Below are 21,704 nucleotides of genomic sequence, written 5' to 3'. Positions count from 1 at the left end.
TATCCATTCATCTGCTGTTGGACACTTAAGATTGATTCCATGCCATGCCTATTGTGAATAATGCTGCAATGAACATTGGAATATAGAAATCTCTTCAAGATACTGATTTTATTATCTTTGACTATATACCTAGAAGTGGGATTGCTGGAACATATATATTCCTGTTTTTAATTTTTTGAGGAGCTTCCATACCGTTTTTTCATAATGGCTGTATCATTTTACTGTCCCACCAACAGTGTACAAGGGATCCTTTTCACGTTCTCACCAACGTGTTATCTTTTGCCTTTTTGATAACAGCCATTTCAACAGAGGGGGCATCCTTATTTTGTTCCTGATCTTTTTTTTTTTTTTTTTTTTTTTAAATAAAAATAGAAACATATTTTTATTTTAAGAGGAAAACAGATAAGCCCAAGACATATAAAATATAATGCAGGACAGGACTAAAATCCCCCCTTTTGAAAGTCCCTTTCTTTAGCATCCTGATTTTGTAGAATTCTTGCTCTCTTAATATTTCTTCCTCATATTTCCCCACCCCCCATTCAGAGATGGTTCTGGTCTGAGTCCTCTAGTCTTCTCTTTTTTTTTTTTTTTTAATTATTTACCTTATTTAATATCTGAACTTTCTTTTTTTTTAAATTTATTTATTATTATTATACTTTAAGTTGTAGGGTACATGTGCATAACGTGCAGGTTTGTTACATATGTATACTTGTGCCATGTTGGTGTGCTGCACCCATCAACTCGTCATTTACATCAGGTATAACTCCCAATGCAATCCCTCCCCCCTCCCCCCTCCCCATGATAGGAACTATGTTCCTGATCTTAGAGCTTTCAACTTTTCATCATTGAGTATGATGTTAGCTGTGGGACTGTCACATGTAGCTTTTATTATGTTGAAAAACTTATATACATAATTTGTTGAGAAGTTTTTTATCATAAAGGATACAGAGTTTTTTCAAATGCTTTTTCTGCATCTATTGTGATGACCATGTGATTTTTATACTTTTCTGTTAATGTAGTATATCATATTTATTGATTTGTGTATGTTGAATCATCCTTGCATCCCAGGGATAAATTCTAATGGTGTATGAGCCTTTTAATATGCTGTTAAGTCCTGTTTGCTTGTAACTTAAGATGTTTGCATCTATGTTCATCAGGGATATTGGTATGTAATTTTCTCTTCTTGTAGTGTCCTTGTCTGGCTTTGGTATCAAGGTTTAATTCTTGCTTTGTAAAATGAGTTTGGATTTGTTCTCTTCATTTCAGTTTTTTGAAAGAGTTTGAGTGAGGGATTGGCACTTATTCTTCATTAAATGTTTGATAAAATTAACCAGTGAAGCCATCAGGTCCTGAAATTTTCTTTGTTGGGAGATTATTGTAAAATTACTGACTCAATCTCTGTATTTGTTATTGGTCTGTTCAAATTTTCTGTTTCTACAGGATTCAATCTTGGTAGGTTGTATGTGTCTAGGAATTAATCAACTTCTTCTGGATTATCCAAATTGCTGGCATATAATTATTGAAGTAGTTTCTTATTATTCTTTGTATTTCTGTGGTATCAATTGTAATGCCCCCCTTTTATTTCTGATCTTACCTATTTATTTGAATTATCCCTCTTTTTTTCTTAGTCTACCTAAATGTTTGTCAATTTGGGTTATCTTTTCAAAAACAAATTTTCAGTTTCTTCAGTCTTTTGTGTTGTTTTTCTAATCCCTATTTCATTTATTCCTGACCTTTTTTTATTGATTTCCTTCTTCTAACTTTGGATTTAGTTTTTTTCTAGTTCCTTGAGGCATAACATTAGATTTTTTATTTAAAATTGTTCCTCTTTTTTGATATAGGCATTTGTTCTTATAAATATCCCTCTTAGGATTGCTTTTTGCTGCATCCCATAAGTTCTGGTATGCTATGTTTCCATTTTCATTTGTCTCAAGGTAGTTTTTGATTTCCTTTTTGATTTCTTCTATGGCCCATTGGTTGTTTAGCAACATGTTTAATTTTCACATATTTGTGTAATTCTAACTTTTTTTCTATTATTAATTTCTAGTTTCATGCCATTGTCATCCAGAAAGGTACTTGACATGATTTCAGTCCTCTTGAATTTGTTAAGATTTGTTTTGTGGCTTAACATGTGGATCTGTCCACATGTTAATGTTCTGTGTGTACTTGAGAATAATATGTATTTAGCTGCTGTTGAATGAAATGTTCCATATATGTCTGTTAGTTTCATTTGGTCTAAAATGTAATTCAAGTCCGGTGTTTCCTTATTAACTTTCCATCTAGATGATCTGACCATTGTTGAAAGTCGAGTACTGAGGTGCCTACTATTACAGCTTTGCATCCTATTTCTCCCTTCAGATCATTTAATTGTTACTTTATGAATTTAGGGGCTCTGATGTTAGATGCATATATATTTACAACTGTTACATGCTGATGGTGAATTAACCGATTACATACAGACCTTCTTTGTCTCTTTTTACAGTTTTCACTTAAAGTCTATTTTGTCCGATATAAGTTTAGCTATCTCTGATCTTTTTTGGATTCCATTTGCATGGAATATTTTTTCCATCCCTTTACTTTTACTTACTGTGTGTCCTTACAAGTAAAGTGAGTCTCTTGTAGGCAGTACATGGTTGGATCGTGTGTGTGTGTATGTGGGTGTCTGTTTAGAGACAGGGTCTTGCTATGTTGCCCAGGCTGGAGTGCAATGGTGTGATCATAGCTCACTGTAACCTCAAACTTCTGGACTCAAGCCATCCTCCTGCCTTAGCCTCCCAAGTAGCTAGGACTATAGTAACTACAGCCATGTACCACCATGCCCAGCTTTTTTTTTTTTTTTTTTTAACTTTTTTGTAGAGACAGAATTTCACTATATTGCCCAGGCTGAGCCTGAAATTCTGACCTTAGGTGATCCTCCTTTGCTCTGGGATTATAGGCATGAGCCACCACAGCTGGCCTGGGTCTTGTTTTTTAAAAAATCTATTCAGCCACTCTTTTTTTTAGTTGAAGAATTTAATACATTTAAGGTAATTATTGATAGGTAAGGACTTGCCATTGCAATTTTGTAATTTATTTTCTGATTGTTTTGCAGGTCCTTTGTGTCTTTCTTCCTCTCTCACTGTCTTCTTTTGTGGTTTCATGGTTTTCTGTGGTGTTTGATGGTTTTCTTTGGTGGCATGCTTTGAATCCTTTCTTTTTATCTTTTGTGCAACTACTATAGATTTTTGCTTTGTGATAACCACCACAAGGTTTGCATAAAATGTTTTATCCTTATAACGGGCTACTTTAAGCTGATAATAACTTGACTTTAATTGCATGCAATAACTATATGCATTCACTCCCCTCCATGTTTTATAATTTTAATGTCAGTATTTACATTTTTTGTAATTTGTATTCTTTAACCATTTATTATAGCTGTAATTTATTTTTTAAAAGTTTGGCTTTTAACTTTTGTAATGGGGATAAAATTGCTTTACATACCACTCTTACAAAATTAGAGAATTCTGAGTATGATTATGTATTACTCATAATTGAGTTTTTACTTTCATCTGTTTTTTTTCTTAAAAAACAAATTGCAGCCTTTATCTTTATTTTAGCTTAAATGATAGTCTTTAACAATTTCTATGAAGCAAGACTACTTGTGATGTACTCCTTTAGGTTTTGTTTGTCCGAGAAAGTTTTATTTCTTCCTCATTTCTGAGGCACATCTTTGCCAGATAACGTATTCTTGTTTGGCAGTTTTCTTCCTTCAGCACTTTGAATACATCATTTCACTCTCTTTTGGCCTGAGTGAGATACACACACACACACTCACACTCACACACACACTCACACTCACACACACACATATGTGCATGTGTATCTTGCTTTCAGTTTTCTCTTTTTTTGTCTCTGATTTTTAATAATTTGATTATGAGGTATCTTGGTGAACTCCTCTTTGAGTTGAAGTTCATTGGTGATCTCTGAGCTTCCTGTACCTAGATGTTGTCATCTTTCCCCAGATTTCACCATTTTTCAGTCATTAATTTCTTAAATATGCTTTCTAGGACTTTTTCCTTCTTCTTGTTCTGTAACTTCTATTATGTAAAAGTTAGTTTGTTTGATGGTGTCCCATAATTCCCATAGGCCTTTTTCATTTTTTTAAATTCCTTTTTCTTTTTGTTCCTCTGATTGGAAAATTTCAAATGTCCTACATTACAGCTCACAGATTTTGTCTTCTGCTTGACCAAGTCTGCTGTTGAAGTGTTCTATTGAATTTTTCATTTATTATATTCTTTCTCTCTAGAATTTTTCTATTTTGTATTGTTTCTATTTCTTTGTCAAACTTCTCATTTTGTTTATGAATTGTTTCCCAAATTTTAATTTTCTGTCTGTATTTTCTTGGAATTTCCTGAACTTATTTAAAAGGATTATTCTGAACTTTTTGTGAGTCATTTCATAGATCTCCATTTCTTTTGGCCCCATTATGGAGCTTTATTAGTTTCTTTTGGTGGAGTCATATTTCCCTGATTTTTCATAATTTTTCCATTCTTATGTTGATGCCTGTATATTTGAGGAGATGGCCACCTCTTCTGGCCCCTGCAGGTATTCTTTGATGGTTGATAGACCTTCACTATTTAGTGTAGTCCAGGATTATGGATGAGCTGATTGGTAGTGACCCTGGGCAAGCAGACCTTGGTGTCAGGGTTCTCTAGTTGGGCTGGATTGCTTCCTGTGCTCTGAGGCCAAATGGTACTTCTGGCTGGGCTCTGTTGTCTAAAGAGACCACTGGATGGATTCTGCCATCAGGTAGAGCTGCTGACTGGGCTCTGCAATTGTCTCTGATTGGGCAGGGATGCAAGTTGTCTTCCCCGACTGGGCAGTACTCTACTATTATTTATAAACTGCAGTTACAAGACAGGGTTGTGTGTTATGCTCTAAGGCTAAGTGAAGTGTCTGGAATTGCTGTTTGGCCATATGGGGTGGGCAGGGCGAGAGGCTGTAGTCCACAGATATGTGTGAATTTGGCCTTGGTTCCTTGCCGGTGGCAAGGAGCCCTGAAGCTTGGTAGAGTTGCTGCTCAGCAGGCAGGGTTGGATGGGGCCAGATGCTCCCTCCTTGAGGGATCACTGACCTGTCATTGCCTCCCAGCTTTGGGAAGACTTAATGTGTATTCCAGATTTGTGTGGGGAAATTGGCTAGAGACTCAAGCCTGTTTGACTTGTGGACTATACTTTATGCAGCACAATGCTATTTGCTAGTCTCTCCGGTGTGATGTCTTTCTTGGCTGAAATGCAGAGCAATGACCAAGATTTGTTTGCTGGCAGCTGTGAATCCTAATCTTGTATTTCTAACTGTCCACTGGTGGTCTAGGCTCTGCTGGCACTCCCAATATTTCCATGGGACAACACAGGAATGAGCCTGCTGTGAAGGGTTCCAGAATGGTGGGGTAGCTGAATATTTGCCTCCAACTTACTTTTCCCACTGTGGAAACTGTAAGTCCAAGGGAATCTTCTCTGTGTGGCACTGTGTCACTTGAGGTATGGGCGGCCTAGTCAATGTGAACTGTTCCTCTTACCCTTCAAACTAGGCTTTTCTCAGTTCTGTACTCTAAGTAGGTGTCTCAGCCTCACTTTCAAGGTCTAGGATATTCATGAAAGTATTCTTGCCTGTGGGTAGTTGCTAACTGGATTTCTGTGGGTTAGGGGAGTAGAGCCAGAAAATTCCTATTTTGCCATCTTGCTCCATGCTACAAATTTTTAAAAAGACTAAAACTATTAAGAAACAGGGGTTGGAGTCATATTTTACAGTTGATAAAGTTTCATGCTTGTTTAAAATATTAGGACTTTTTCTTATCTCCCATACTTAAAGGACATAAAAGTCGTTGGCTACATCAGTTTTCATGGTTTGTGAAGAATAAAGTAAGAGTGAAGACAAAAGTTAATTTGTTAATCTGAATGTAAAAATAGGAATTTAAAAAGTTATTCTGAGCAGCCAGGTAGACAGTAGATGAAGAACTCATTTTGAGCTTGGATAATGGAGGAAATGAGAGAAGGACCTTGAGCAGGAAAATGTAGCCCATAAAAATAGTAGGCAAGTGTCCAAGGAAGAGGCAGAGTGTAATAAATTCCCTGTGGTTGGAATGGATAAGGTATTATAAGAATCATACCAGTATTCAAGTTCAAGTTGTTTCTTGAACAAATATGTTGTGTTTTACTCAAAACATCAATATAAGCCTTTATGGCTGGATGTGGTGGCTCATGCCTGTAATCTCAGAATTTTGGGAGGCCGAGGCGGGTGGATCACTTGAAGTCAGGAGTTTGAAAGCAGTTTGGCCAACATGGTGAAACCCCATCTCTACTAAAAATACAAAAGTTAACTGGAAATGGCGGTGGGTGCCTGTAATCCCAGCTGCCCAGGAAGCTGAGGCAGGAGAATTGCTTGGACCCAGGAGGTGGAGGCTGCAGTGAGTCAGGATCGCACCACTGCACTCCAGCCTAGATGACAGAGCAAGACCCGAACTCAGGAAAAAAACAAACAAACAAACAAACAACAAAAAATATATATATATATGTATGTGTGTGTGTGTGTGTGTGTGTGTGTATACATATACGTGTGTGTGTGTATGTCTGTTACAATGGCTGGGTAACGCTTTTGGGATCAAAGGAGTTGTGGTTATATCCTTTCTTAGGGAAGATCAGGATGAAAAGAAAATTGCAGTTGTAAGAGGTAGGAGGTAAGATGGTGAGAGATGATTGAGAATGTAGAAGTGGGAGTTCAGAGCAAAATGTGATTAAAGGTGGAAGTTAGGCTTTCTTAGTTTCCACTGGAACTATTTAAAAATATTCAGGGAAGGGTTGGGTACTAGACTTCCCATGGTTATATAGAATGGGAACTCGACTCATTTTATTTGGCTATTAAGGGAAAGGCCACAGAAAATAAAAGAATTTAGGGACATTCAAGTTCTAATAAATGAATGAGTCACCTACTGTGTAAGTCCATGAAAACTTGAATGGTTGCATGTCTATGGAGTGCTGTGGAGAAAGCACCTTGAACAACTCAAAGCAGTGGTGAATTCTAGCTGATTATGGGAATTATATCTATAGGTTTAACTTGGAACCTAGAGATAAAGGGGACAGGTTCTCTGCCTTTGGAAATATTTTTAGATATCTACTTAGGAAATTATTTTGTTGAGGTCAGAGTATAACCTACTGGAAATTGATGGTTTCCTTAATGTGATTATGACTGAGTTTTTCTTCAGGCAAGTGTTAAATTTTTAAGCTTTTCTTCCCCCGTATAAATGTTTTATACATATTTGTATATTCAAATATATCAGTCATTTCCTTTATGGCTTTTATGGTTTCTGTTTTACTGAGAAATTATAAGGAAACGTATGCCTTATGTTTTTGTCTCCCACATACACATATGTATTTCTTCTAGAACATGTATTGATGTAAGAAATGAAATAATAATTTAGCTTTATTTTATTTTTAATGATAAAAATGGCTAGCCAGTTAACTCTTTATTAATTAGTGAATATACCTCTGTCATTTGAAATGATTACCTCTTTTTCATGTAGTAAATTCTTGCATGTTCCAGTGCTTCTCAAATTTTAGTGTGCATCAGAATCACCTGGAGGGCTTTTAAAAATAGAATTTGCTGAACATCACCTTTCTCTAACAAGTTCACAGATGATGTTACTGATGTAGGTTTAGGGAGTCACACTTTGAGAATAGCTGCCAAGTCTAATTTCATTACCATGGCTATTAATATCCATGATGAAATAGACATAAAAATTCTCAACAAAATCCACCAAACCAAATGCAATAGAACATCAAAAGTTAATTCACCACAATCAAGTAGGCTTGGGATGCAAGACTGGTTCATCATATGCAAATCAGTAAATGTGATTCATCACATAAACAATTCAAGGCAAAACTCGTATGATCATCTCAACAGACACAGAAAATGCTTTTGAGAAAACTCAACATTGCTTCATGATAAAATCCCTAAACAGACTAGGCATCAAAGGAACATACCTCAGTGTAATAAGAGCCATATATTACAAATGCACAGCCATCATACTGAATGGGTAAAAGCTGGAACCATTCCCTTTGAGAGCTGGAATAAGACAAGGATGTCCACTCTCACTGCTCCTATTCAACATTGTGCTGGAGGTCCTAGTCAGAGCAATTAGCAAGAGGTCATCCAACTATCTCTCTTCATTGATGATGTGATTCTACACCTTGAACACCCTAAGGACTCCACCAAAAGGCTACTAGAAATGAAAAATGATTTTAATAAGGTTTCAGAATGCAAAACCAATGTACAAAAATCAGTAGCATTTCTATACATCAACAATATCCAGGTCGAGAGTCAAATAAAGAACATGATCCTATTTACAATAGTCACAACAAACACAAAAGACCTAGGAATACAGCTAACCCAGGAGGTGGAAGATCTCTACAAGGAGAACTACAAAACACTGCTGAAAGAAATCAGAGATTACACAAATAAATGATAAACATTCTATGCTCAAGAATTGGCAGAATCAATATCACTAAAATGCCATACTACCTAAAGCAGTTTACAGATTCAATGCTATTCCTCTCGAACTATTATATAAATGTCATTCTTCACAGAATTAGAAAAAACTGTTCTAATGGAATCAAAAGAGAGCCCCAATAAGCAAAGCAATCCTAGGCAAAAGGAGCAAAGCTGGAAGAATAACACCATCTGACTTAAAACTATACTATAAGGCTACAGTAACCAAAACAATATAATGGTACAAAAAGACACATAGACCAGTGGAACAGAGTAGAAATAAAGCCACACACTTATACAACCATCTGATCGTCGACAGGGCTGACAAACACATGCAATGGGGAAAGGATTCCCTATTTAATAAATGGTGCTGGAATAACTGGCTAGCCTTATGCCGAAGAATGAAACTGGACCCTCACCTTTCACTGTATACAAAAATTAACTCAAGATGGATTAAAAATTTAAATGTAAGCCCTCAAATTATAAAAATCCCAGAAAAAAACCTAGGGAATACTCTTCCCCACGTTGGTCTTAGTAAAGAATTTTTGGCTAAGTTCGCAAAAACAATCGCAACAAAAACAAAAATTAACAAGTGCGACCTTATTAAATGAAAAAGATTCTCTACAGCAAAAAACAAAAACAAAAACAAAAAAACTATTAATAGAGTAAACAGAGCCTACATAATAGAAGAAAATATTTGCAAACTATGCATCTGATAAAGGTCTAATATCCAGAAGCAACAGGAATTTAAACAAATCAATAAGCAAAAACCAAATAACCCCATCAAAAATGGGCAAAGGACAAGAATAATCCCTTTTCAAAAGGAGACATACAAGCAGCCAAGAAACATATGAAAAAATGTTTGTCGCTAATCATCAGAGAAATTCAAATTAAAACCGCAATGAAATACCATCTCACACTAGTCAGAATGACTATTATTAAAAAGTCAAAAACAAAACCAAAAACAAACAAGCAAAAAAACAGATGCTGGCGAGGCTCCAGAGAAAAGGAACCACATATAGACTGCTGGTGGGAATATAAATTACTTCAGCCTCTGTGGAAAGCTGTTTGGAGATTTCTCAAAGAACTTAAAACAGAGCTGCCATTCAATCCAGCAATCCCATTACTTGGTATGTACCCAAAGAAAAATACATAATTATATTAAAAACATACATGTACTTGTATATTCACCACCAAACTATTCACAGTAACAAAGAAATGGAATTGATCTGGATGCCCATCAATGGTGGATTGGGTAAAGAAAATGTGGTACATATACACCACGGAGTACTACACAGCCATAAAAAAAGAATGAAATCATGTTCTCCACAGCAACATAGAAGGAGCTGGAGGCCATAATCCTAAATGAATGCAGCAACAGAAAACCAAATACTGTGTGTTCACACTTATAAGTGGGAGTGAAACATTGAGCACACATGGACATAAACATGCGAGCAGCAGATACTTTGGAATACTAGAGAAGAGAGTACAGTAAAGAGGTGTGGACTGAGAAACTAAATATTGAGTACTATGCTCAGTACCTGGATGCAATATACCCATGTAGTAAACCTGCACATGTACCCCCTGTATCCAAAATAAAAGTGGAATAAAAAAAAGAGTTCGGGCTTTGATTTAAATGATGACTCAACCAATTAATACTTTGGGTATGTGTAATTCTCTCTATTCGGTTTTTTTTTTTTTTTTCGTTTTAAAATGAAGATAGCAATTGTGTTATCTCATATAGTTGTGAGAATTAAATGAGATAATCTGTATAAAATTCTTCGAATATTACTTGGCAAATAATAATAATTTCACTGCTACTTATCGTTATCATTTTCATTATAATTATTCCCATCTGTATCTTCTCTCAGTAGGCTTAAAGGTTATTTCCAGGTTTTTGCTACTATAAATTTTGCTGCCATGAACATTTTTGTACATTTCTACAGGCACACTTATAGGAGAGTTTCTGTAAGGCATATTCTTTTTTTTTTTTTTTTTTTATACTTTAAGTTCTAGGGTACATGTGCACAACATACAGGTTGGTTACATATGTATACATGTGCCATATTGGTGTGCTGCACCCATCAACTTGTCAGCGCCCTTCAACTCGTCATTTACATCAGGTATAACTCCCAATGCCATCCTTCCCCATCCCCCTCCCCACAATAGGCCCCGGTGTATCATGTTCCCCTTCCTGTGTCCAAGTGATCTCAATGTTCAATTCCCACCTATGAGTGAGAACATGCAGTGTTTGGTTTTCTGTTCTTGCCATAGTTTGCTGAGAATGATGGTTTCCAGCTGCATCCATGTCCATACAAAGGACACGAACTCATCTTTTTTCATGGCTGCATAGTATTCCATGGTGTATATGTGCCACATTTTCTTAATCCAGTCTGTCACTGATGGACATTTGGGTTGATTCCAAGTCTTTGCTATTGTGAATAGTACCGCAATAAACATACGTGTGCATGTGTCTTTATAGCAGCATGATTTATAATCCTTTGGGTATATATCCAGTAATGGGATGGCTAGGTCATATGGTATTTCTAGTTCTAGATCCTTGAGGAATCGCCATACTGTTTTCCACAATGATTGAACTAGTTTACGGTCCCACCAACAGTGTAAAAGTGTTCCTATTTCTCCACATCCTCTCCAGCACCTGTTGTTTCCTGACTTTTTAATGATTGCCATTCTAACTGGTGTGAAATGGTATCTCATTGTGGTTTTGATTTGCATTTCTCTGATGGCCAGTGATGATGAGCATTTTTTCATGTGTCTGTTGGCTGTATGAATGTCTTCTTTTGAGAAGTGTCTGTTCATATCCTTTGCCCACTTTTTGATGGGGTTGTTTGTTTTTTTCTTGTAAATTTGTTTGAGTTCTTTGTAGGTTCTGGATATTAGCCCTTTGTCAGATGAGTAGATTGCAAAAATTTTCTCCCATTCTGTAGGTTATCTGTTCACTCTGATGGTAGTTTCTTTTGCTGTGCAGAAGCTCTTTAGTTTAATGAGATCCCATTGTCAATTTTGGCTTTTGCTGCCATTGCTTTTGGTGTTTTAGACATGAAATCCTTGCCCATGCCTATGTCCTGAATGGTACTACCTAGGTTTTCTTCTAGGGTTTTTATGGTATTAGGTCTAACATTTAAGTCTCTAATCCATCTTGAATTAATTTTCGTATAAGGAGTAAGGAAAGGATCCAGTTTCAGCTTTCTGTTTATGGCTAGCCAATTTTCCCAGCACCATTTATTAAATAGGTATTATTTCTAAGGGCTCTGTTCTGCTCCATTGGTCTATATCTCTGTTTTGGTACCAGTACCATGCTGTTTTGGTTACTGTAGCCATGTAGTATAGTTTGAAGTCAGGTAGTGTGATGCCTCCAGCTTTGTTCTTTTGACTTAGGATTGTCTTGGCAATGTGGGCTCTTTTTGGTTCCATATGAAATTTAAAGTAGTTTTTTTCCAATTCTGTGAAGAAAGTCATTGGTAGCTCAATGGGAATGGCATTGAATCTATAAATTACCTTGGGCAGTATGGCCATTTTCACGATATTGATTCTTCCTATCCATGAGCATGGAATATTCTTCCATTTGTTTATGTCCTCTTTTATTTCATTGAGCAGTGGTTTGTAGTTCTCCTTGAAGAGGTCCTTTACATCCCTTGTAAGTTGGATTCCTAGGTATTTTATTCTCTTTGAAGCAATTGTGAATGGAAGTTCATTCATGATTTGGCTCTCTGTTTGTCTGTTACTGGTGTATAAGAATGCTTGTGATTTTTGCACATTAATTTTGTATCCTGAGACTTTGCTGAAGTTGCTTATCACCTTAAGGAGATTTTGGGCTGAGATGATGGGGTTTTCTAAATATACAATCATGTCATCTGCAAACAAGGACAATTTGACTTCTTCTTTTCCTAACTGAATACCCTTGATTTCTTTCTCTTGCCTGATTGCCCTGGCAAGAACGTCCAGCACTATGTTGAATAGGAGTGGTGAGAGAGGGCATCCCTGTCTTGTGCCAGTTTTTAAGGGAATGCTTCCATTTTTTGACCATTCAGCATGATATTGGCTGTGGTTTGTCATAAATAGCTCTTATTATTTTGAGATATATTCCATCAATACCGAATTTGTTGACAGTTTTTAGCATGAAGCACTGTTGAATTTTGTCAAAGGCCTTTCCTACATCTATTGAGATAATCATGTGGTTTTGTTTATATGCTGGATTACGTTTATTGATTTGCATATGTTGAACCAGTCTTGCATCCCAGGGATGAGGCCCACTTGATGATGATGGATAAGCTTTTTGATGTGCTGCTGGATTCGGTTTGCCAGTATTTTATTGAGGATTTTTGTATCGATGTTCATCAGGGATATTGGTCTAAAATTCTCTTTTTTTGTTGTGTCTCTGCCAGGCTTTGGTATCAGGATGATATTGGCCTCATGAAACGTGTTAGGGAGGATTCCCTCTTTTTCTATAGATTGGAATAGTTTCAGAAGGAATGGTACCAGCTCCTCCTTGTACCTCTGGTAGAACTCAGCTGTGAATCCGTCTGGTCCTGGACTTTTTTTGGTTGGTAGGCTATTAATTATTGCCTCAATTTCAGAACCTGCTATTGGTCTATTCAGGGATTCAACTTCTTCCTGGTTTAGTCTTGGGAGAGTGTATGTGTCCAGGAATTTATCCATTTCTTCTAGGTTTCCTTGTTTATTTGCATAGAGGTGTGTATAGTATTCTCTGATGGTAGTTTGTATTTCTGTGGGGTTGGTGGTGATATCCCCTTTATCATTTTTTTATTGCATCTATTTGATTCTTCTATCTTTTCTTCTTTATTAGTGTTACTAGTGGTCTACCAATTTTGTTGATCTTTTCAAAAAATCAGCTCCTGGATTCATTGATTTTTTGAAGGGTTTTTTTTGTGTCTGTATCTCCTTCAGTTCTTCTCTGATCTTAGTTATTTCTTGCCTTCTGCTAGCTTTTGAATGTGTTTGCTCTTGCTTCTCTAGTTCTTTTCATTGTGAAGTTAGGGTATCAAATATAGATCTTTCCTCCTTTCTCTTATGGGCATTTAGTGCTATAAATTTCGCTCTACACACTGCTTTAAATGTGTCCCAGAGATTCTGGTATGTTGTATCTTTGTTCTCATTGGTTTCAAAGAACATCTTTATTTCTGCCTTCATTTTGTTATGTACCAAGTAGTCATTCAGGAGCAGGTTGTTCAGTTTCCATGTAGTTGAGTGGTTTTGATTTTCTTAGTCCTGAGTTCTAGTTTGATTGCACTGTGGTCTGTGAGACAGTTTGTTATAATTTCCGTTCTTTTACATCTGCTAAGGAGTGCTTTACTTCCAGCTATGTGGTCAATTTTGGAATAAGTGCAATGTGGTGCTGAGAAGAATGTATATTCTGCTGATTTGGGGTGGAGAGTTCTGTAGATGTCTATTAGGTCCGCTTAGTGCAGAGTTGAGTTCAATTCCTGGATATCCTTGTTAACTTTCTGTCTCGTTGATCTGTCTAATGTTGACAGTGGGGTGTTAAAGTCTCCCATTATTATTGTGTGGGAGTCTAAGTCTCTTTGTAAGTCTCTAAGGACTTGCTTTATGAATCTGGGTGCTCCTGTATTGGGTGCATATATATTTAGGATAGTTAGCTCTTCCTGGTGAATTGATCCCTTTACCATTATGTAATGGCCTTCTTTGTCTCTTTTGATCTCTGATGGTTTAAGGTCTGCTTTGTCAGAGACTAGGATTACAACCCCTGCCTTTTTTTTGTTTTCCATTAGCTTGTTAGATCTTCCTCCATCCCTTTATTTTGAGCCTATGTGTGTCTCTGCATGTGAGATGGGTCGCTTGAATACAGCAAACTGATGGGTCTTGACTCTTTATCCAATTTGCCAGTCTGTGTCTTTTAATTGGACCATTTAGTCCATTTACATTTAAGGTTATTATTGTTATCTGTGAACTTGATCCTGTCATTGTGATAATAGCTGGTTATTTTACTCGTTAGTTGATGCGGTTTCTTCCTAGCATTGATGGTCTTTACATTTTGGCATGTTTTTCCAATGGCTGGTACTGGTTGTTCCTTTCCATGTTTAGTGCTTCCTTCAGGATCTCTTGTAGGGCAGGCCTGATGGTGAAAAAATCTCTAAGCATTTGCTTGTCTGTAAAGGATTTTATTTCTCCTTCAATTATGAAACTTAGTTTGGCTGGATATAAAATTCTGGGTTGAAAATTCTTTTCTTTAATGTTATTGAATATTGGCCCCCACTCTCTTCTGACTTGTAGAGTTTCTGCCGAGAGATATGCTATTAGTCTGATGGGCTTCCTTTTGTGTGTAACCCGACCTTTCTCTCTGGCTGCCCTTAAGATTTTTTCCTTCATTTCAACTTTGATGAATCTGACAATTATGTATCTTGGAGTTGCTCTTCTCGAGGAGTATCTTTGTGGCATTCTCTGTATATCCTGAATTTGAATGTTGGCCTGTCTTACTAGGTTGGGGAAGTTCTCCTGAATGATATCCTGCAGAATGTTTTCCAACTTGGTTCCATTTTTCCCCCTCACTTTCAAGCACACCAATCAGATATAGATTTGGTCTTTTCAAATAATCCCATATTTCTTGGAGGCTTTGTTCATTTCTTTTTCCTCTTTTTTCTCTAGACTTCTCTTCTCGCTTCATTTCATTCATTTTATCTTCAATCATTGATACATTTTCTTCCAGTTGATCAAGTCAGTTACTGAAGCTTGTGCATTTGTTACGTAATTCTTGTGTCATAGTTTTTATCTCTATCAGTTCATTTATGGCCTTCTCTGCATTGATTATTCTAATTATCCATTCTTCCATTCTTTTTCAAGATTTTTAGTTTCTTTGTGCTGGGTACGTAGTTCCTCCTTTAGCTCTGAGAAGTTTGATCGACTGAAGCCTTCTTCTCTCAACTCGTCAAAGTCATTCTCCGTCCAGCTTTGATCTGTTGCTGGCGATGAGGTGAGTTCCTTTGGAGGGGGAGATGCGCTCTGATTTTTTGAATTTCCAGCTTTTCTGCCCTGCTTTTTCCCCATCTTTGTGGTTTTATCTGCCTTTTGATTTGATGATGGTAACGTACTGATGGGGTTTTGGTGTGGGTGTCCTTTCTGTTTGTTAGTTTTCCTTCTAACAGTCAGGACCCTCAACTGCAGGTCTGTTGCAGTTTGCTTGAGGTCCACTCCAGACCCTGTTTGCCTGGGTATCAGCAGCTGAGGATGCAGAAGATAGAATATTGCTGAACAGCGAGTGTTGCTGTCTGATTCTTGCTCTGGAAATTTCGTTTCAGAGGTGTGCCCAGCTATGTGAGGTGTGAGGTGTCGGTCTGCACCTAGTGGGGTATGTCTCCCAGTTAGGTTACTCAAGGATCAGGGACCCACTTGAGCATACAGTCTGTCTCTTCTCAGATCTCAACCTCCATGCTGGGAGACCCACTGCTCTCTTCAAAGCTGACAGACAGGGTCATTTACATCTGCAGAGGTTTCTGCTGCTTTTTGTTTAGCTATGCCCTGTCCCCAGAGGTGGAGTCTACAGAGGCAGGCAGGCCTCCTTGAACTGCGGTGGGCTCCACCCAGTTCGAGCTTCCTGGCAGCTTTGTTTACCCACTTAAGCCTCAGCTATGGCGGGCGCCCCTCCCCCAGCCTCGCTGCTGCCTTGCAGTTAGATCTCAGACTGCTGTGCTAGCAATGAGGGAGGCTCTGTGGTTGTGGCACCCTCTGGTCCAGGTGTGGGATATAATCTCCTGGTGTGCCATTTGCTAAGACCCTTGGTAAAGCACAGTATTAGAGTAGGAGTTACCCAATTTTCCATGTGTTGTATGTCTCAGTTTCCCTTGGCTAGGAAAAGGGATTCCCTTCCCCCTTGCGCTTCCCAGGTGAGGGGATACCCTGCCCTGCTTCAGCTCTCGCTGGTCAGGCTGCAGCTGCTGAGCAGCACTGATTGTCTGGCACTCCCCAGTGAGATGAACCCGGTACCTCAGTTGAAAATGCAGAAATCACCTGTCTTCTGTGTCACTTGCGCTGGGAGCTGGAGGCTGGAGCTGTTCCTATTCCACCATCTTGCTCAGGATCCATACGGCATATTCTTAACGATGGAATGTGGGATTATAAGATATTAAGAAGTTCAGTTTTACTAGGTAAAGCTACACTGTTTTCCAAAATGATTGTGTCAGTTTCCATAGTCAGCAGTAAAGAATGAAAATTCCTGTTGCTTCATATTCTTCCCAGCACTTGGTAATTTCCATTAAATCTTTTCTTGCCAATGTTGTGGATATGAAATTGTACCTTGTTTTATTTTGCATTCTCTTGATTACTAGCAAGGCTGAGCAGCTTTTCTTATATTTACAGGCCATTTGTGTTTCATTTTTGGAGAAATTCCTGGATTTTGCCAATTTTTTTTTTTTTTAATAAATTGGGTTTTGCTCTTTTAGCAGTTCTTTTTTATTTTAGATTAGATACTAATTTTTTTTTGTCAGTAGTGTGTTACAAATATGTTCATCAAGATCAATTGCAGTCATATATGTTGCTGGAGAGTGGGCAAGGAAGTATTAACAAAGAAGGCTTTTCTCTGGAGATGAAGCATTTTAAGGTCTTTCATTTTCGAGTGTGTACCTCTTTCCAAATCTTTGTCATGATTTGGAGCCACTTTCTCGGTTTCTGCTTTGGATCTCTCTCCAGCTGTTATATACAGATTAGGAGCCATGCCTTCTCCTTTCTTCCTGCCCCTACTAATCTGGTGGATCTCCACTTTGTTTAAAGAACTATCATAGCTTTATCACAGTGAAAATCGCCTTGTGTCACAAGAAGGGAGATGAGAAGAGTGTATCTTACTCAGCATGTATCAGACAGTCTTTAAATTTACTGTTGATTTGTCTAGTGGTTCTCAAATTGTGCTGCACTTTGGAATCACCTTGGGTCTTTAAAAAATACCTATGCCTGGTTCCTATCTTTCTATATTCTGATTTAAATGGTAATGCCTGTGACCCGCAAAGAGGAATTTTTTAAAAAGCTCCCCAGGTGATTTTAATGTGCACTGGATTAGTCCTTCAGACTTAAAGTGTTATATGTGAACCAGTAGCATTCCTATCACATGGGAGGAACTTTTTAGGACTGCAGGATTTCAGGTCTCACCTCAGAATTTGTATTTTAGTAAGAACCATACTTAATAAGAAATAAGTGCATTGCGTTCATATTCAGGTTTGAGAAATGCTGGCTTGTCTACAGTCAGCTTTTGCTCGGATTGTTAACCCAGAATTTTTCTTGAAAATCTTTAAGGATGCTACCTTCTCAGTAGCTCTCAGCCATACCTACTTTGGTTGTGGTTTTTCTGTTCTGATTGCTCTCTTTTTCTGATCCTATTAGCTTTTAGCTTCCAGAAAATCCTCACATTTCTCATCCATTCTCACCCTCACATTTTCTCATCCATTCTCATTCATTCTTTCCTGTTTTGTAACATGGTTACAGATTTATTCTTTTTCTTATGTATTTTCTCTCATTTCAATGAAATACTTTTGAGCAAGACAATATTGTTACTATAGCAATACTTTCCAAAGTGATCTTTACAATTCATTGCAATCCCTATCAAAATTTCAATAGCCTTTTTTGCATTTATGGAAAGACTGATCCTCAAATTCATATAGAATTACAAGGAATTCTAAATATCCTAAACAGTCTTGAAAAAAACCAAGTTGGAGGACCCATACTTTCACATTTCAAATTTACTACAGAGCTACAGAAATCAAAACAATGTGGTACTAATATAAGAATAGACATATGTATATACAAATGTAATAAATTGGGAGTGTAGAAATAGACTCACTCATACGTATATGGCTATTTGACAAGATGACCAAGTGTGTCAAAATCATTCAATAGAGAAAGAATAGTCTTTTCAATAAATATGCTGGGGCAACCAGATAGCCACATATGAAAGAATGATATTTAACTCTTGAGAAATTTAATCCTCATGTATTACTGGTGGTAACTTAAACTGATGGAGCCAGTTTGAACAATAGTTTGACAGTTTCTCAAAAATTAAATGTAGACTTACCATATGACCCAGCAATTCTACTCTTAGGTATACCCTCGCCAAAGGAAAATACATCTTTAGCTAAAAGCTTGTCTGCAAATTCTCATAACAGCATTATTCAAAACAGCCAAAAAGTGGAAACAACCGAAGTGTTCATTAATTGATTATTTAATATAATGTAGTATATCCATGTAATGCTATGTTATTCACTGATAAAAAGGAAATGAAATAGCTATACACTACAACATGGATGACCTTGAAAACATTATACTAAATAAAAGAAGCCAGACAGAAGGCCATATATTGTATGATTCCATTTATATGAAATGTCCAGAATAGGCAAATCCACAGAGACAGAAACAAAATTAGAGATTAGTAGTTGCCAGTGATTAGGAGAGGGACTTCTTTTTGTGGTGATGGAATTTTCCAGAATTAGTGCTGTAGTTGCACAACAGTGTGAATATGCTAAAAACTATTTTAAAAGTTAAAAATGGTGAATTTTATGTTACATGAACATGATCTCAATAAAAATGTTTCTGATAAAAAGAATGATTGTTTGTTTGTTTGTTTTTTTGGTAGAGACAGGATTTCATCATGTTGCCCAGGCTGGTTTTGAACTCCTGGACTCAAGTGATCCACCCACCTTTGGCCTTCTAAAGGTCTGAGATTACAAGCATGAGCCACTGCACCCACCCAAAAGAATGAGTTTGACTCTTATTTCATACCATATACAAAATTAACTTAAAGTTAATCAAAGACCTAAAGGTAAGAGCTAAATTATACGACTCTTAGAGGAAAATATAGGAGTAAATGTCACGACCTAGTGTTTTGCTTTGGCTACTTAGATATCACAACAAAAACACAAGCAACACAAGGAAAAAACAAATTGGTCTTCATCAACATTAAGAAACTTTTGTTCATGAAAGGACACTATCAAGAAAGTAAAAGACAACCCACAGAATCAGAGATAATATTTGCAAATCCTCTATCAGATAAGGAACTAGTATACAGAATATGTTAAAACACTAACTACCCAACAACAAAATGACAACCCAGTTTTTAAAACGAGTAAAGTCATAAATAGACATTTCTTCCAAGAAGTTGTACAATGGGCCAGTCATCAGTCACTACAGAAATGTAAATCAAGACCACAGTGAGATGTCATTTTCCACTGCTAGGATGGCTATAATTTAAAAAATGGCAAATAACAAGTGTTGGTGCAGATGTGGAGAAATTGTAACCCTCATACATTGCTGGTGGGAATATAAAATCATGCAGTTTCTGTGGATAACAGTTTGGCAATTCCTCAAAAAGCCCTACTTATAGTTACCATATGATCCAGCAATTCCACTTCCTTGGTAAACAATCATATGAAATGAAAACAGATGTTCAAACAAAATCTTATAAATGAATGTTCATAGCACTATTCACAATATCCAAAAAGTGGAAAAACTGCAATGTCTATCAAGAGATGGGTGGCTAAGCAAAATACAGTATATGTATTCAACACAATATCATTCAGGCATACGAAGGAATGAAGTACTAATTCATGCTACAACAAGAATGAAGCTTGAAAACTTCATGCTAACTGAAAGAAGCCAGTCACAAAAGGCCACATATGGTATGATTCCATTTGTAGGAAATATCCAGAATAGGCAGATTCGTAGAGGCAGAAAGGTTACTGGTTGCTAGGGCATGGGGTTTGGGGTGAATGAGGAGTGACTGACTGATGAATGGGCATGGGCTTTCTTTTGGGGCGGGGAAAATGTTCTGGAACTGGATGTTGGTGGATGGTTGCACAACATTGTGAATGTTCTCAATGCCACTGAATATGCACTTTAAGATGACTAAAATGGTGTCTTTTATGTTATATGACTTTTACCTCAATAGAGTATTCTGATTGTAAGATGCCTGAACTTCTTATAAAATTTATTGGGATGAATTAGCCACTTTTTTCTCTTCATCCTAATCTTTAAATTGTGCTTTAAAAAATTGTGTTTTGTATAGTAAATAGTCTCTGGGTCTCACTAAATGAGATTAACAAATATGCTCTATAGTATTATATAAGCTGTAGCCAAATAAAAAAGCTCTTATTATGCTGAATTATAAATATGATTATTTCATTAGGTCTGAGTTGCCTATTCATTTATTTTATGTTAAAGGGGAACGTACATTTAAAGTGTTATTCATAAAGCAATACTTGGGGTTATAACATTTAATTTCTCATAGTTTAGTAGTGTACTGATCCATATGCTTTCATATTAACTATTGGAGAGTTGCTTAATGAATATTGTACTTGCTAAATGAAAAATTAAAATAATATTTTTAATGTTTTTAACAGGAAGTGAACTTACTGTGTAAAATGCTGAACACTACACATAACATTCAAAGTATGGTTTATATATTATCACAAACTTGTGCTGAAAAGTAGAAATATGTAAACACTTAGAGTCACTAAATCTTACTGGAGCCCAAGTATTTCCCAGAGAGTTATTACATATTAAAGTATGTATGGCTTTTACATGTAAACCAAAAATAAAATCTTGTAATCAGATTAAAATATGTTTTCCAATTGATATTTTCCCTTAGCTTTTGTTAATTGACACACATAATAATTTCAAGAGATGATAGTATATATATAAGGTATACATGGCACATGCAGCAATCTGTACACTTCTCTAGCATATACTAATATATCCATTTGAGATCTAGCTAAAACAACTGAGATGAGTGCTAACAAAATTTGGGTTATTTAAACCAGGCTGTATGAGAGTACAGTTGGTTTTCAACTGTGTGTGACAGAAAATGATTGTTGACTCTAGCTCAGTGTTCTTGAATACTTGTTTCTAGTCTTAATATAAATGTAATTTGTATATAGATACATAATGCTAAACTGACTTCATTTCTTTATGGATTTTAGGGTACAAGTTTCAGAGTATTCATTTGGGCTTAAGCAGCAGGGAGCAGAACAGAATTGAGACTGGGATAGCTTAGCATTTGGGTATACTAGATAATGTGCCTAGAGGCAGATAATCGGAATTTTTGAGTCAGATATGAATTGAGACTCCAGGTGAAGAAGTGAATCTGAAACCAGGGAGGCAAACAGAATTCAGGTTTATAGATAAACCAATTGAACATTAGGGGAAAG

General features: G+C 36.7%; 1 protein-coding gene across 6 annotated transcripts in view; it reads left to right on the top strand.

Moving 5' to 3' along the window:
• The window catches only part of SLC4A10 (solute carrier family 4 member 10), a 474,235-nt gene that overhangs the window by 43,373 nt on the left and 409,158 nt on the right, over nt 1-21,704 (top strand). Inside the window, exon 1 of one of the 6 annotated variants that reach the window (XM_050752256.1) lies at nt 19,165-19,215. The exons of the other annotated variants lie outside the window; for them this stretch is intronic. The gene's annotated coding sequence lies outside the window, so the exon portion shown is untranslated. Of the gene's footprint in view, nt 1-19,164; nt 19,216-21,704 lie in introns of those variants that run through there. 6 annotated transcript variants of the gene reach the window in all.

The sequence above is a fragment of the Macaca thibetana genome, chromosome 12 (assembly GCF_024542745.1).
Source record: "Macaca thibetana thibetana isolate TM-01 chromosome 12, ASM2454274v1, whole genome shotgun sequence".
Taxonomy (NCBI): domain Eukaryota; kingdom Metazoa; phylum Chordata; class Mammalia; order Primates; family Cercopithecidae; genus Macaca; species Macaca thibetana.
Note: the sequence above shows the minus strand (reverse complement) of the source record. Positions and strands in the feature narration are given on the sequence as shown.